Here is a 15,825-nt window from a genome sequence, read left to right on the forward strand (position 1 = left end):
AGTGAACCCTGTGTGTTTATAAGGTTGCTGGTGTGAAACATCTGCTGATGAAAGCAGGGAGGGGTGCATTTATCTTCTTGTTCTGAGTCAAATTCAGATCATATAATTTCTTTGGTTTCACTTTCATATATTTGGAATAAAGTTCCATATCGTAAGAACTCCAAAAGGAAGGTTGAATTTTCATGCTTGGCCAATATATATGTTACTTTCAGATCCTTCGTAATGTTATAATGTGTGTTTTGGACAATACTTCTCAGCAATAAAGATCTTTGACAACTGAACTTTACGTCATAGCCCAGCAGAAGACCACACACGCTACAAACTCATGAATGGAACACAAATGTCAAAAAGGCCTTTCGCATTAAATCAATAAATTAGATTTTGAAGGGCCATTAAATATATTGTTCAATCTACCTAATGGTCTAATGAAACACTATATGCTCAGTGAGGCTAATTGTACATAAAAAAATAATTCGCTGTAATGGCCCACTGCACCATATGCACTGTACTTTAACATCAAGCCAGAAATTACATTGTGATCATTTCCATTTAATTATCCAATTATACTAGCACTTTCAAAGTCTGCATATTTTCCTCCCTGCATACAGTTTGTTCCTGTTTCGATCTTTTCCACATTACATTGTCCTAGTTAAATTGCTTGTCTAGACAAATTGAAATTCCACTGACAAACTTCTCCATCTCGAATTCAGACAAAACTGGACAATTGCGTCACCCAAACCATTATTTAGTATTGCCTCTGCGTCCTTATTATGTAAATGCTTTTAAAATAATATGAAAAGTCTGCATGGTAATGCAGTCAACATCCATCAAGAGAGCTCTTGCTGTCGCCACAGCCAATCAGTGACCTGGGATTTTGGTTATCATGCAGAGCAACTCTATGTGAGCCCTGTTCAAGAGGAAACCCAAGGCGGTGCCCTGAGGGTTCTCTCCCCATGTCTGCGCCCCCACCCATTGTGACCATTGGTTCCCGGTCCCAGCCTCGGTTCACCCTCTACCTCCAATCTGACCTCCAATCTGTGCCCCCTCCCCAACGGGGGCTAGAAAACACGCACCAGCACTCGGTTGAACCTTCTGTTTGTGTGTGTGTCGATAGAACTCGTTCAACCCATTAAAAACACACGGTTGTAGGACCCCCCCCCCCCCCCCACACACACATACACACACACAAACACACATATACATACGTACGCAAATACTTTTACGGGCACTCACACACACGTGTGCAGACCAACGTCTATCTGTACATATATAAACATGCATACGTAACACACCCACTCAAGGAGAGCTCTGCAGAAGGTATATCGTGTTATCAGATCGGAGGCCGGCCACAGAAGCAACCAGGCCCTGTGGTTGCCAGTCGATTGCCAGAAAATTGGAGACGCTACAGAACCGAATGTGACCGTAGCCCCCGCCGGTGGAACACGGGTCATTCTGCCACCACAACGGCCGTCGAGGGACCCGGGAGGATGGCGCAGGGTATGCTGCTGGCTAATGCCGTCTGCCCTTCCCCGGCCGTGCATGTTGCATACCCTGCAACATGCACCCGGGTCCTTCAATGGAAACCATGTCAATGGAGGACCACCACCCCACCTCCCTCACACACACTCACACAAACACACACACCCCTCCTCTGGAAGTGTTTCCCGCCAAGCCGTGATGACAGACGGTGAAAATGACGAGACGGACCCTAAAAGTAAATAAGTACCTCTGAACGTCAACAGGGTCGTCCCCCCCCGTCCCCCCCCCCCCCCCCCCCGCACCCCCGCCCCACCTAATCAAGTCCAGAGGGGCACTCCCATCCAATACGGCTCCAGCGTTGTAAAAATAGATGTTATAGTCCAGCGTAAAATTGGAGACAGGATTTCGCCGCTTCATGAGCTGTCATGAGTTTTGTATTATTCATCTCTGCTGGGAAATTCCGAAACTCCTCATATCTGGGGTCAGATTCCTGCTCCCTCGGCCAATCCCCGAGCTTCGCCGTCAGAATGCCTTCACCGAGCAGAAGGGCCTACGTGCACTGTCCAATCAGAAATTATTAATTTGTGAGAGGTGCAATCAAAATTACATGTCATTCAATTGTATTTCATGATAATTGTATTTTGATAATTGTCAGAATTTCATCAAATTTGAGCTTCAGAGTCAGTTTTCTAATCTTTAACGCCTTGCTCCTGACTAGTGTTTCCATGTAGGAATCAGAATTCTTTGTACATGATTTGAAACGGAAACTATTGAAACTGCGTACACCAATCTCATGTTTCTTTCTCTCAGGCGTCTCTCACACGCTTGGATGTGGAACCAGCCAAAGAGCCCAGCTCCCGGAATCGACCAAAATAACCCCGCTGTGGTGCACAACGCCGTGTCTCTCACACACACAAACCTCGCTTCCATTCATACGACAACAACAAGCCAAACATATAAAAGCCTTCCCACCCTAATAAACCCTGGGCCCTTCTTCTGCACCACAAAGAGAGCCGGGAGCCGGCTCCCAAGCACACAAGCCGCTAAAACGGACTCCTGTATATAGAAGCGCACGCACAGGGCCCTGCTGGGAAGGGGGCGGGCGGGACAGGAATGGGGGAGGAAGTGTGGTGAAGGGGGAGAAACGAGCCACACATACGAACCCCCCTCTCTCCGCTGTAAACCAGGTGGTGGCCTGCCCACCTGACGCAGACACCACGCCCCCGCCAGAAATGTCAGGTTTGGAAAAAGAGCTAATAAAGTTTTATATTTGTTCATGCTGAGGCTTCACGGCAAAGCCGGTGCCCTTTTTAAGGGTGCCAACTGAAATAAAGGAAGAAAGAACCAAAGGGAAAAAAGGCACGGTGTTATGTAGTGTGGGCTCCTCTATAGCAGAGCGAGTTATCTACTCTTGATAAACTTTAGTAGGCAGCTGTAACCACATGGCTGTTATCATGAAACGGTAGAAAGAGTACAAGTCTGCATCAGACTGATGTTTTTTAAAGACAAGAAGTGTGACAAGCATCGCCAAGCTATCTCTCTGTTTTCTGTCCCTCTATCCGGTGCCTTATCATCGCTTAATATTTTGCTCAAAACCTAAAATGGTATAAAACTGAGTGTGTGTGTGTGTGTGTGTGTGTGTGTGTGTGTGTGTGTGTGTGTGTGTGTGTGTGTGTGTGTGTGCGTGAGTGTGTGTGTGTGTGTGTGTGTGTGTGTGTGTGTGTGTGTGTGTGTGTGTGTGTGTGTGTGTGTGTGTGTGTGTGTGTGTGTGTGTGTGTGTGTGTACGTGTGTACGTGTGTACGTGTGTGTGCATGCATGTGTCTTCCTCTCAGTTTCAGCCTGTACACTGAGGTTTCTGAGGTGAGGCAAACTTTAGTTTCTCACGCAAAGTGCATCTGATGTAGAACATCACATGCTTGCACACATTTTTTCGTTCTCTCTCTCTTTCTCTCTCTCTCTGTTCTGTGCAGCTTGAGATTAGAATCAACTGAATTTGATATGAAATAGATAGGACACACTGGGAACCGCCATGATATATTTAGATACCTGACAGTCTACCTGATAGACTGATTCATGTGTGGTTGATAAATAAAAAATACAAATAAAGGTCACAGGATCATGATTTTAATTTCATACTCATGGGTATATCATTTGATAAAAGGTAATAAGTACTTCTATAGTATTTGTATTGTGTAGAGAATAATGCAATAATTGAATGCATACTACTAACGCATACCAAATCTATTCGAATGAGATTCAGTCAATATTATTAACATTAATCGATTTTGGTTTGATTGCCATAGCTATTAATTACAAGTTACTGAATAAACCATATGATGAGGTAGCCTGTATGGCGGAGACTTGTTTCTTATAAACTTGAGGGTTGAAGGCCTAAAGTTTTTGAAGTCCCTTGAAGTTCTATTTAATTTTCCAAACAGAACCAATTGTGAAGGCAAATTGCACATTCACGAATGACAATTGCATTGCTTTCTCTGTCTTTTTCCGTCTCTTCTCTACTATTTCTCTATTCGTTTGATCAGTCTTCCTCTTCTCCTAATTCAACATGGTGGCCAATAAAACGTAGAAAAGCTGATGTCAGCCTTAACTCTGACATTAGAAAGCATGGAAAAAAGAAAAAGCAGTAAGTTGGCGATGAAGCGGACAGCTATAATATAAAGAGCTTGTAGTAAAAACTGTGTGTGTGTCTGTGTGAATGTGTGTGTTTGTATGTTTGTGTGTGTATGCGTGTGTGCGTGTGGAGGGGGTGGTCTTGGGCGAGAGGGTTGTGTGGCAGTGCATTGTCAAGAGGAAGCTGTAAATGCCTTTCGAGTCTGTAGGAACTGAAGGAACACTGGAACATCGTCCGCTGTCACTGCGGTTCCACTGCAAAGTATTCTCATATGAGTCACAGATGTACATGTGTGTGTGTGTGTGAACGCATGTTAGAATACATGTGTGCTTGTGTGTGTGTGTGTGTGTGTGTGTGCGGTGCGTGTGTGTGTGTGTGCATGTGTGTGCGCAAGCGTGCATCAGGCTCCAGAAACGTTAAGATATACTCTGCAAACAATTAGGAGCTGGTACAGCTCTTCGTAAGGCTGTCTCTAATTAAAACTGCCTTTTAATCGGTATGGAGGCTTTTCGTTTTTTTTTTTCCCATACCATTCCGTGGCTGTCGTGGTGGTTTGTACCCGGGACAGTGGGAGCAACTCAAGCCCCCCTTGCCACAATCAGAATAACTACTCCTTTTGTCATGCTCCTGTTCCAGTGACACGCAATGGGCTGTAAGACGGGGCAACTGGTAATGGTGGGCGAGGATGGTGGGGGCTATGGTTAAAAAAGCTCTTTCAAGTTTTGTTTGTTTTTCATTCTTAGAAAGAATAGATGGACTTAGGGGATGCTTTTCTTTGGAAAACTCTGGAAAAGTCTAATTCCAAACACACACAAACCAACACAAACACACACACACACACACTCAGACCACACAGCTCGCATGTAACGACAGCGCAATCTGATTTGCCATGGCAACAAATGGCTTCATTCAGGTTAGCGTTTAGCGTGGCTGAGCATGAGTGCACTCACCTCACCACACAGACCAAAAGTACCTCCTGAAAAAGGAGGCAAACAACAACTCGTTATGTCATTGTTGATGTTGTTGTTGTTTCCAACCCCCCCCCCCCCCCCCCCCCCCCAGGCCGCCCCCCGCCCCCCCGCCCCCCTCTCTCTCTCTCACCCTCACGTCGGTTTTTATTGTGCTGCTGTGAGTTCCAGTAAACGGTTTGCTCACGTGGAGCAGAGGAACTCCTATTCTCCTACTGAGAGGAGGAGGAGGAGCCCTGCCTGATAATGAATATCTGTGGTTTGGGATAATCCCATTATGTCCGCGGCCCATCAGGCAGGACGCAGGACGGAGCCACTGGAAGTCAGTCGAAGGGCCTTTAAAGGCTGCGTCAGCCCACTGACTCTGTTGCTGTTGTTGCGGCGGCTGCTGCACAACGCTGCAGGCAAGCTGTTATTGTTTGTAAAATAAACAGATCTTGTTCCTTTATTTTTGTTTGATATCTTTCACATGTGCGAGAAACTAAACACACGCGCCCGCTCAGACACAAACACACGCGCCCACACAAACACACATACTTACGCACACCCACACACCCATGCACACACACTAACGCACACGCACACACACAAACACAGACATTTATTGCCTTCTCCTGACATCGTCCAAATGGACGTGGGTGCTACTTCAAAGCAGTTTTTTTGTTTGAAAGAAAAGAAAGGTCACATGTTAATATATATGCCGTTCTGAGGTTATGCACCTGTCCATATGTAGGAATAGATACCCCCCCGACCATGCAAAATACGTATTAGTCATACTGATAAGGGCGTGTGTGTGGGTGTGTGTTTGTTTGTGTACGTGTGTGTGTGGTGTGTCTGTGTGTGTGTTTGTGTGTGTGTGTGTGTGTGTGTGTGTGTGTGTGTGTGTGTGTGTGTGTGTGTGTGTGTGTGTGTGTGTGTGTGCATGTGTGTGTGTGTGTTTGTGTGTGTGCACGTGTGTCATGTGTGTATATGTTGGGGTAATATCATGACCTTATCTCTATATTGTATACCCCCAACTATCCTCTCTCCGTAGAGACAGAGAGTAGATAGCAGGGGAAAAGCAAGAGACGGAAGGGGAAGAGGAGGCGGAGCCTCAGCTCACCTCGGAGTAAACTGCTGCCGTAGTTACCGAAGGAATCAAAGATGCTATTGGAGGCCATGATACGATACGGACGGCGGCCCGCGCAGATCTGGAACCAACCTCGACACCTTGGATGCCAGCCAACCTTCAGAGAAACAAAGAGAGAATTCAACAGACACAATCAAAGACCAGGAGAGGGGTAGTGAGAGATATAGAGAGAGAGAAGTGAGAGAGAGAGAGAGAAGAGAGAGAGAGAGAGAGAGAGAGAGAGAGAGAGAGAGAGAGAGAGAGAGGAGAGAGAGAGAGAGAGAGAGAGAGAGAGAGGAGAGAGAGAGAGAAAGAAACACAAGTCCTGGAACAAAACCAAGAATTTTGGGTTTCACGTCCACCGCAGGAATCTGCAAAGCCACAAGGCTGAAGAGGGGACCAACAGCATGTTAGCAGAACCAAGGGGAGACCAGGTTCCAGAGAGAGAGAGAGACAGGACCAAAGAATACAATAGGGTGAGAAGGAGTGATAAAGAGATAAAGAGATGGAGAGAGATTAAAAGAGAGTGCCAGAGGGAATAAGCAACACAGAGAGCGAATAGAGTTCAGCCTCCAAGGCAATAGAGTACATTGTGGCCAGTTCACTCATCAGGAGTTGACGCCATTTATTTTATTTTATATGCATTTCATATTTCTTGTTTTTTATCCTGGTTTAGAGAGAGGAAGCAGTGGACTCACCAGGGTTGGGATGAAGGAAGGTCGTCCCAGCTGGGCCCGGGCAGTAGATGGTGGGGTAGCGGGGAGGGCTTAGCTTGTGGTCCTCCCCCCCTGTCAGGCGGCGGGATGGGGGTTTGAGGTTAGCCAACTAGCCTGTTAGCGTGATCTCTCTCTCTCTCTCTCTCTCTCTCTCCTTATCCCACTCTCTCTCTGTGGCTGTATCTCTCTCTCACTCTCTGCCTCAGTGGTGTCGGCCTCACTGAAGCACTAGTGTTAGCAGAAGGGCTAAAAGCCACAATCTCTCACTCTCTGCATCTTCCTCACCATCCTCTCGGCACACACACACATACACACACGACACACACACACACACACACACACACGCCCCTCTGTGAGTGGTTGAGCCCGCGTCACACGTCACGTGAGGTCACCGGGCTCACCCTCCCTCCCTCCCTCCCTCCCTCCCTTCCTTCGAGCCCCCTCGTCTTCAGTCAACTTTTCTTCTCTCTCTCTCTCTTTCTCTCTCTCTCACTCTCTCTCTCTCTCTCTCTCTCTCTCTCTCTCTCTCTCTCTCTCTCTCTCTCTCTCTCTCTCTCTCTCTCTCTCTATTCCTCAACCTCTCTCAATCTCTCTACTTTTTAGTTTCTTTGTGGTTTTCCTTTCTCTCTCTCTCTCTCTCTCTCTCTCTCTCTCTCTCTCTCTCTCGCTCTCCATTGCTCTTTCTAGCTCTCCGCGCTCATCTTTTCATTGGTTGGGCTCGACTTTTTGGAAATTTTCTGTTTTCTTTCGAGTTCAAACCAGGCAGCAGCCACGCCACTGTGGTGGTGCTACGGGTAGCGCCGAGAAACCGTGGAAGGATCGGCAGGAACTGCAGGAAAACCACAGAAATAAGAGAAAGAGACAGAAAGAGGGGCCGAAACAAGTGGAGCAGGGAGACAGAAAGAGAACGGCAGATTGTGCTGTGAGCTCTTCCACCACACAGAGGAAGAATAGACTAAGCCTCGTTGCATGTGGGTGCGTCAGGTGCATGTGTGTGTACGTGTGTGTGCCTGTGTGTGTGTGTGCCTGTGGTGTGTGTGTGTGTGTGTGTGTGTGTGTGTGTGTGTGTGTGTGCGTGTGTGTGTGCCTGATTATGTGGGTTTGTGTGCCTGTGTGTGTGTAGGTGTGTATGCGCGTTTGTCTGGGTTCTGTATGGGTTTTTGATGGTGGTTTTTGGGCCTGCAAAACCCGTAGCCTCCACCCTCACTTACCACTTGATAGTATCACAGCGTAAGCCCCACTGGAAGCAGCGGGGAAGTTCAGTTCAGTTGTCTCTCCACCTCTCTCTCTCTCTCTCTCTCTCTCTCTCTCTCTCTCTCTCTGTCTCTCGACCTCGCTGGGGAGCCTGCTGTCCACAGTGGCTTACCCACGATACACACAACAGGAGTAGGTCATCTATGTTCTTTCTCTCCCCACTCACTTACACTATACTGTACAAACACATACGCTCTTCTCTTCCTTGTTTCCTGGGTCTCTCTATTCTACTGACTCTGGCTCATTTAACAAGTCCCCCATTTTCCACCATACAGCATTTTGACATGGTTTATATCACCCCCCAAAAAAGTTAAACCTGCCGCTTAGATAATTATGATTCAGAAAATGCATAATTACAAAGTGTATTTTAAAAGGAAGTTTAAAAACAAAGAGTCGCTTTTTTCAATTGTTGTAATGGTTCCCGGTTTTTCCGGAAGATGTGAGGTTTTATTTTGATAGTCTCACTTTTTATGGTTCCTGGGTCAAATTTATTTTATTGGCGGGTCGTATTTGTCGCTGGGTAGACCTGTTTGTTTTCGGTCGGGTGAGTTTATAAAAATCCAGAGGAAAATTACATTTTTTGGAGCACCTTGAGGAGAAATGTGAATACATATATTTGTTTGTATTTGTAGTATTATGTAAGCGTATTATATCGCAAATCCGGCGGAGATGTTGGGGGAGAGTTTACTTTGCGAAGGGTTCTTTGGTAAGTACGTTAAACATAATCATTGAAAAAATGTACTTTGTATAATTATTTTGACATGCTTCTAACTCATGTATTTATTATCTTCTGCTGTTTTATACTTTGGCGGGGAAAGATAAGTGCTCAAAAACCCATCCCCGGAATCAGGCCTGATACCGGGAGAAGACGTTTCGACTTACTGAACCTGTGAGTACCCAGAACGTTGAGGTCGAAACTGCTGAGACCCAAGACAAATCATTTTAGAGTTCGATAATCAGATGACAAATTATTTGTCTTGCATGACTCAAAACAAAACGGGAAGAAAGGGAGAAACGAGAAATAAACAATAAAAACAACTGCCCCATAAGCTGTGTGGGCATACGACTCACGCGAGTGCGTACGTGCGTGTGAGGGCACGCAACATCCAGGTTTGGTCAGTCTGTGGTGTCTAGACTTCCTCTCTCTCGTGGTACAGTATCCTCTGTAGCATGTCTGGCCATGGGACTCAAACCACTGTCTGGTTGCTCATGTGACCTAATAATCCTGCCAAAAAAGCCTATGCACATGTGTGCATTTGGTGTGTGCATTTGTGTGTGCGTGTGTGTACACGTAAGGTGCTGGTAACCAACTGAGGATGTGTGTGTGTATCCTTATGCTTTGTGTGTTTGTGCGTATGGGATGTCTGATGTCTGCGAGTGTAAACACAAGCTTACACATGTTTTCTGTCGCTAATGCATGGACAGAGCACGACGGGTGCACCGCAACATGTGTTTGTACATCTATGTACAGTAAATGTTTGTAGCGTGTATGTGTGTGTGTGTGTGTGTGTGTGTGTGTGTGTGTGTGTGTGTGTGTGTTTGAGCTGCCACTCTTGACGGTAGCCCGCACTGCCCTGTAAATGAGCAGTTGCACTTGGTTAGGCGGCAGCGTGGCCTAAATGACACGGCGCAGCGACGAGTGTGGCCGAAGCCGAAGGCCACAGCCGCCGCCGCCGCGGGGCTTTTATCAGTCCGGCCACACGGCCACGCCGGGTACAACATAACCCCAGGCTCACAGCTACGCTTCCTCTTCTCACACCTCCGCCGCCGGCCCCAAAGGGGCCTTTGGCCGGGGCCCGTGGCTTGGTCTGGCCTGCCTGCCTGCCTGTTGGGGACATACGTCTCTCTCTCTCTCTCTCTCTCTCTCTCTCTCTCTCTCTCTCTCTCTCTCTCTCCCTCCCTCTCTCTCTCTCTCTCTCTCTCTCTCTCTCTCTGTCTTTCTCTTATCTTATCGACCCTCTCTCATGTGTGCTTTTTGTACATCTCGTTATCCCTTTCTTTTCTTCTCACCCTGTTGCTTTCTCACTCTCTTAAGTCTCCTAAGTCTATCTGCCTCTTATGTCTAGCTATTTTTCAGACTCTATTTTGCCCTGTCTCTCTCTCTCGTTCTTACTGTAGCCCTCTTGCTTTCTTTCTCTTTCTCTCACCCAGTTGCTTTCTCACTCAGCAGTCTATCACTGCCCCTCTTTTTCTGACTACTTTCTCTGTCTCTGTCTCTGTTTCTGTCACTCTCTCTCTCTGTCTCTCTCTCTCTCTCTCTCTCTCTCTCTCTCTCTCTCTCTCTCTCTCTCTCTCTCTGACTCCCGTACTTGTGCGTACCGTATCTCTTCCTGTGTCTCTTTCTCGCCCATGCTTTCTCTTCTCTTTTTCCTGAACTCAATGTCTCTCCCATTAAAGAATCTGAACCAAACCCCCAAAAATCTTCAGTTTGTCTGTACATTTACATTTAGGGCATTTAGCAGATCCTTTTATCCAAAGCGACTTAATAATTACATTGGTCAGAAGATAGAGAAGCAATATATTGCTATCGGTTCAGTAAGGATATTCATAGAAACATGTGCTAAACATTTACATTTTTTAACCCATTCCCCGTAACAAAGATAGCTAGGATAAGATGCTACACAATACTAATTACTTATTTTTAAATGCCAGGATGTACAACATACAATACGTGCGTTCATTAAGTGCCAATCTTTGTTTTCTTTTCATTTCCCTGTGTAAGATGCAGGGCTCAGGGGTACAGATTGGCCATGCGATGGTGACGAAATGGTGACTCTCTTCCGAACGCAGGTACGTAACCACCGTGATGGGAGCCGGCCCATTGGTCTAGATAAGGGGGATCTGGGTTGGGGGAAGGATGGCCTACTACTGGTGAGCAGGAGTGGGATCATTGGTTTCACAGTTTGGGGCTTTTGGCTGCGGCTGGCGTTTTCTTTGGCACGCGATAACTGAACGCGCCCGCCGCCTCCGTGCGTATCTGTTTGGCTCCTGCCGCCGGCCCCTGGTTGCACCTTGTTCTCCTGATCATGGATTGAACGCAGTGGCCGGTTTACTCTGCTACCCGCCTCTTTTAAGAAAGCAAAGGGTTTCGTATTATTGCCAATTTCCTTTTTATTCCGTTTTTTTTGGGAGTCCGTTTGCGGCGAAACAAAAGGACGATGCATCTGGATTCTCAATAAGGAACAGAGAAAAACAAATACGGGATGATCCCACAGCATTGCACAAGACACGGAGAATCGGCCCGATTGTTTCACGGTCCAAACATGACATTTGAGGAAGGACTCTGGGGAACCGGGGCCCTCTTTTCGCTAAGCATCGGGTCGGCGCGCTGTATTTTCTCTTCTTTGTCTAGGTAAACATCTGCTTCATGTTTTGAAATGTATCTCATGACTCTGGACTGCCCATGACCGTGAGGGGAAAATAGTCTTCGAATCATTGTGGCCTTCGTTCACTCAACCCTCTTCTTTTTTTTTTGTTGTTTCTTTTTCTTTTTTGTATTTTTCTACCCTGCCCATGCCTTGTTTATCAAGCCCCTGTATTTAAGCTTAATATAACTCCTGTTTTGCTGAGAAAACTGTGGTGGTTTAATCACTGTCAGTGGTACCCTACGCCTCTCGGGTGTGGCTCCCCGGGCAAAAAGGACCCGGTGCGGTCGTCCGTCCAGCTGCAAAGGGTCTTATTTTGTGGTCTAAAAAATTGCAGGCTTCCCCATATGTTCCCCATAAACGTGGAATGCAGCGTGGGACTGGAGGAGGTTTTTATAATGAAGTGGCCGTCGTTGCATCAAACGCCATGGATACCAAGGGCCCGCCTCGAGGGCAGGGCCTGGGAGCGGGGCCACAGCGGAGTGCTGAGAGGGAGCGGGTCTGATGTCCAGACGCCTCACTCACACCTCGGACAGGCCCGCTCTTTTGGGGATCAAATTATAGCTCCTTCATTTTTCCTCTGATTCAAATGCAATGTATTGAGCATAGGTGCTTCCCTCAAGCAGTTCTATGAAAGCAATATTGGATAATTGGTTGTAATGGCTCTTTTTAAACGTTGCGTCACAATGTTGCCAGTTTAAGTATATGGCCATTGATATTTCCCCCCTGCATTCATCTCAGATTCTTTAGTAGCACTATTTAATCTTATACAGCAGTATTAAATGTGGTCACGGTGTTGCTCACAGTAGTTTTACAGGCCACCACAACTCTGTAAGCCACTGCAAAGAAATCTGCTATCAGTGTTCCTAGCACATCATACGCTAATGATTAAATACTTGGGGTTGGGGTTGTCAGATTGTTGACAAGGTTAGTGGTCTGTGTGTTCGTAATAAGGTCTTTGCACTTCAATGTATTGTCATGTGTCGGCTTGTCTTTTTTTACGTGTGTGTGTGTGTGTGTTTGGTTGGCCTTGTAGATGTTCATGTATGCAATGAATGTTTGTTTATTTGCATATATATGTTTTTTGTGTGTCTGTTCACATCTAGGTTTGTGTGTGTGTGTGTGTGTGTGTGTGTGTGTGTGTGTGTGTGTGTGTGTGTGTGTGTGTGTGTGTGTGTGTGTGTGTGTGTGTGTGTGTGTGTGTGTGTGTGTGTGTGTGTGTTATCAGTAATCAGTCATCAGTTACCAGTCATGATGCCTATGTGAGCCAGGCCCTCACAGATGCGATTGTGGGCTGGCATCATGGTGGAAGTGATCACCATTATTTATTTATTGTCCCAAGCAGACATGGAGACGGTGGTAACCATGTTGAGCAGAGGCAGGGCCACCATGTCGCCACACACACACACACACACACACACACACACACACACACACACACACACACACACACACACACACACACACACACACACACACACACACACACACACACACACACACAAACACACACACACACACCACAACACACACACACACACACACACACACACACACACACACACACGTACACACACACACACACACACACACACACACACACACACACACACACACACACACACACACACACGGGCAAACCCTCACACACACATCTCTATGGCTGAGACACCAAGAAATCATCCTCTATATTTTATATCAATCAGATCAGTCTTGTGTGTTCCTGCCTACGTCATTGTGTGTCTTATATGGTTTTATGCATTTGTTGTCTGTTTGAACTATGTGGCAGTGTGCGTGTGTGTGTCTGTGTCTGTGTGTGTGTGTCTGTGTGTGTGTTAGTTTTATGTGTGTGTTTGTGGGGTTGTCTGTGTGTGGTTATGCCTGTGTTTGTGCTTTAGATATGCAGGTATGTGCGTGCGCACAAGTTATATAGTGTGCATATGCGTATGCATTCATGCAGTGGATATGCAGGTATGTGTCCACATGCTACATTTTGTGTGTGCGTGTGTGCGTATCTCTGTGTGTGAACTAGCGATGTATTTGTAGATGTGTGTACATGTTTCCTGTGGTGCAGACAGAGGTTTTTGATATGACAGACTTGGGTTTGCATGCAAACTCATCTTTCAACGTGAGACAGGATGCACTTCAACACCAGATGCACAGTGGGTAACTTTGTGTGTGCGTTGGTGTTTGTGTATCTGTGTGTGTTGTGGTGTGTTTGTATGTTTGTGTGTGTGTGTGTGTGTGTGTATTTGTGTGTCAAAGTTTAGTGTCAAAAGTTGTAGAAATATCACACATGCATAGAAATACGTTAGGTGTGTGAATATTATCACACTGTGATTATTCACACAATTACAATTCACAATTACAAATACAATTAGGGCATTTAGCAGACGCTTTTATCCAAAGCGACTTACATCGGTTAATACACACATTAACACAGCGACGGCAGAGTCAACCATGCAAGCTCATCAGGAGCAGTTAGTACACACTCTGACATTCTCGTAGCAAACTAGTATCCATCCATGTATCAATTTTTAAACTGAAAAAAAGTGTAATATCACGATATTAACGATAAAAGTGGTGTGACAATGTGTTGATGCATGACCTCGCGTGCGACGTAGCATACAGCGTTCTCGTCACCACACCATACAAGCCAGGCTAAGATGCAGAAGTGGTTTGTCATCAAAAGGTTGGATCTCCAAACAAAGCACAATTTGCAAACATTGATATTTTGCCAATTGTTCTCAGTATTTGCACTAATAAATGTTTATGAATATAATTTCCGCAAATTAGTTTGAAATATGGTGTTATTAATGCAAGGTTTTGTTGCTTGCCCCTAGTGTGCACGCGTGATCTTTAGGTGTCGGTCTCACTGTGTGCATGTTGTTGTGTTGGCATAACCTACCGGCGGGTTACTTGACCCAGTGCTAGAAAAGTAGGCTGTGAATACTTATGTGTGTGTGTGTGTTGGTTTTGTTTGTATATGTGTGTCTACATGTGTCTCTGTGTCGAGTGTGTTAGTGTGTCCATCACACTGTAACTGAGTGCATATGTGCGTAAGCCTTTTATAGTCTTTTGAAAGCCAGTACCATAATAGCGCACACCATTTTTCTCCAAAATGTCCTTCTCACTTTCTCTTTTACCCCCTCCCTAACATTGTTTCCCTTTCATTTCTCTCTCTCTCTCCATTGCTCTCTTTCCATCTCTCTCTCTCTCTCTCTCTCTCTCTCTCTCTCTCTCTCTCTCTCTCTCTCTGACAAATAGGGGGGCAGTATCCATTAGGGATCTTTATGAGGTGATGGTGACATAGGGTGCTCTCGGCCGCCCCTGTCTCAACTCCCAAAGGTCATTCTCTCTCTCTCTCTCTCTCTCTCTCTCTCTCTCTCTCTCTCTCTCTCTCTCTCTCTCTCTCTCCGTAGCGTTCATCAATATCGGACCTCTTTGTCATCGATGTTAGCCTGATACCAATACACTCCAAGACGAACCCCATGCTTGTCTGTGTGTGTGTGTGTGAGAGTGTGAGTGAGTGTGTGTGTGCGCGGGCTCGCTCTAAGGCAGCATGGCTGGCTGTCCGTGCGTCTGATGTATGGGCCAGGGCTGGCTTTTATTCCGGAGGAAGACAGACTGACAGTGTTGGCTGTGTGGGAGGTGGGGGGGGGGGGGGGAGCTGGAACCCAGGAGACAAGGGCTGCCCTTAATGAAGGCCACTCAGTGTGGCCTCTCTCCCCCCAAACACACCCCTTATCCCCTCCCTCTGGGGCTCTAATGCGTCCCAGCCCTCCTGGGCTGACTGGTGGGCCGGCTGGATCACAGTAGGGGCCCGACGAGACCTGTAGCTTAGCGCCTGCACCCCAGCGTGTGTGTGTGTGTGTGTGTGTCTGTCAGTTTGTGTGTGTGTGTGTGGGTGTGTGTGTGTCTTTGTGTGTGTTTGTGTTTGTGTGTGTGTGTGTGTGTGTGGGGGGGGGGGGGGGGGTGTCAGTGTGTGTGTGGGGGGGTGGGTGGGGGTGTGTGTCAATGTGTGTGGGTGTGTGTGCAGTGTTTCCCACAGACCAAGGACCAATGTGTGGTGCGCGGGGGGGGGGGGGGGGGGCAGCGCAGGCGCAGCGCAGGCGCAGCGCAGGCGCAGCACGGCGACGCGGCCGTCAGTGAGTGTGCATGTAACTCCGCGTTTACATGCGGACACATCTGATTCGCATAGATGTGGAAGAACAGCTCAATCGGAATAGAAAAGTATCATATATATACGCCTCAATCGGTTCGGAATACAATTGTATGCGGAATAGAATAGGTGGTGTAGTCCGC

General features: G+C 46.8%; 1 long non-coding RNA gene across 1 annotated transcript; it reads left to right on the top strand.

Annotated features, from left to right (window-relative positions):
- Window positions 1–8,581: 8,581 nt before the first annotated feature.
- On the top strand, window positions 8,582–11,057 carry LOC132457485 (uncharacterized). The gene is made up of 3 exons (XR_009525676.1): window positions 8,582–8,861; window positions 8,974–9,044; window positions 10,878–11,057. It is a non-coding gene; the product is annotated as an uncharacterized LOC132457485 (long non-coding RNA).
- Window positions 11,058–15,825: the final 4,768 nt, after the last annotated feature.

Source organism: Gadus macrocephalus, chromosome 5, assembly GCF_031168955.1.
Source record: "Gadus macrocephalus chromosome 5, ASM3116895v1".
Taxonomy (NCBI): Eukaryota; Metazoa; Chordata; class Actinopteri; order Gadiformes; family Gadidae; genus Gadus; species Gadus macrocephalus.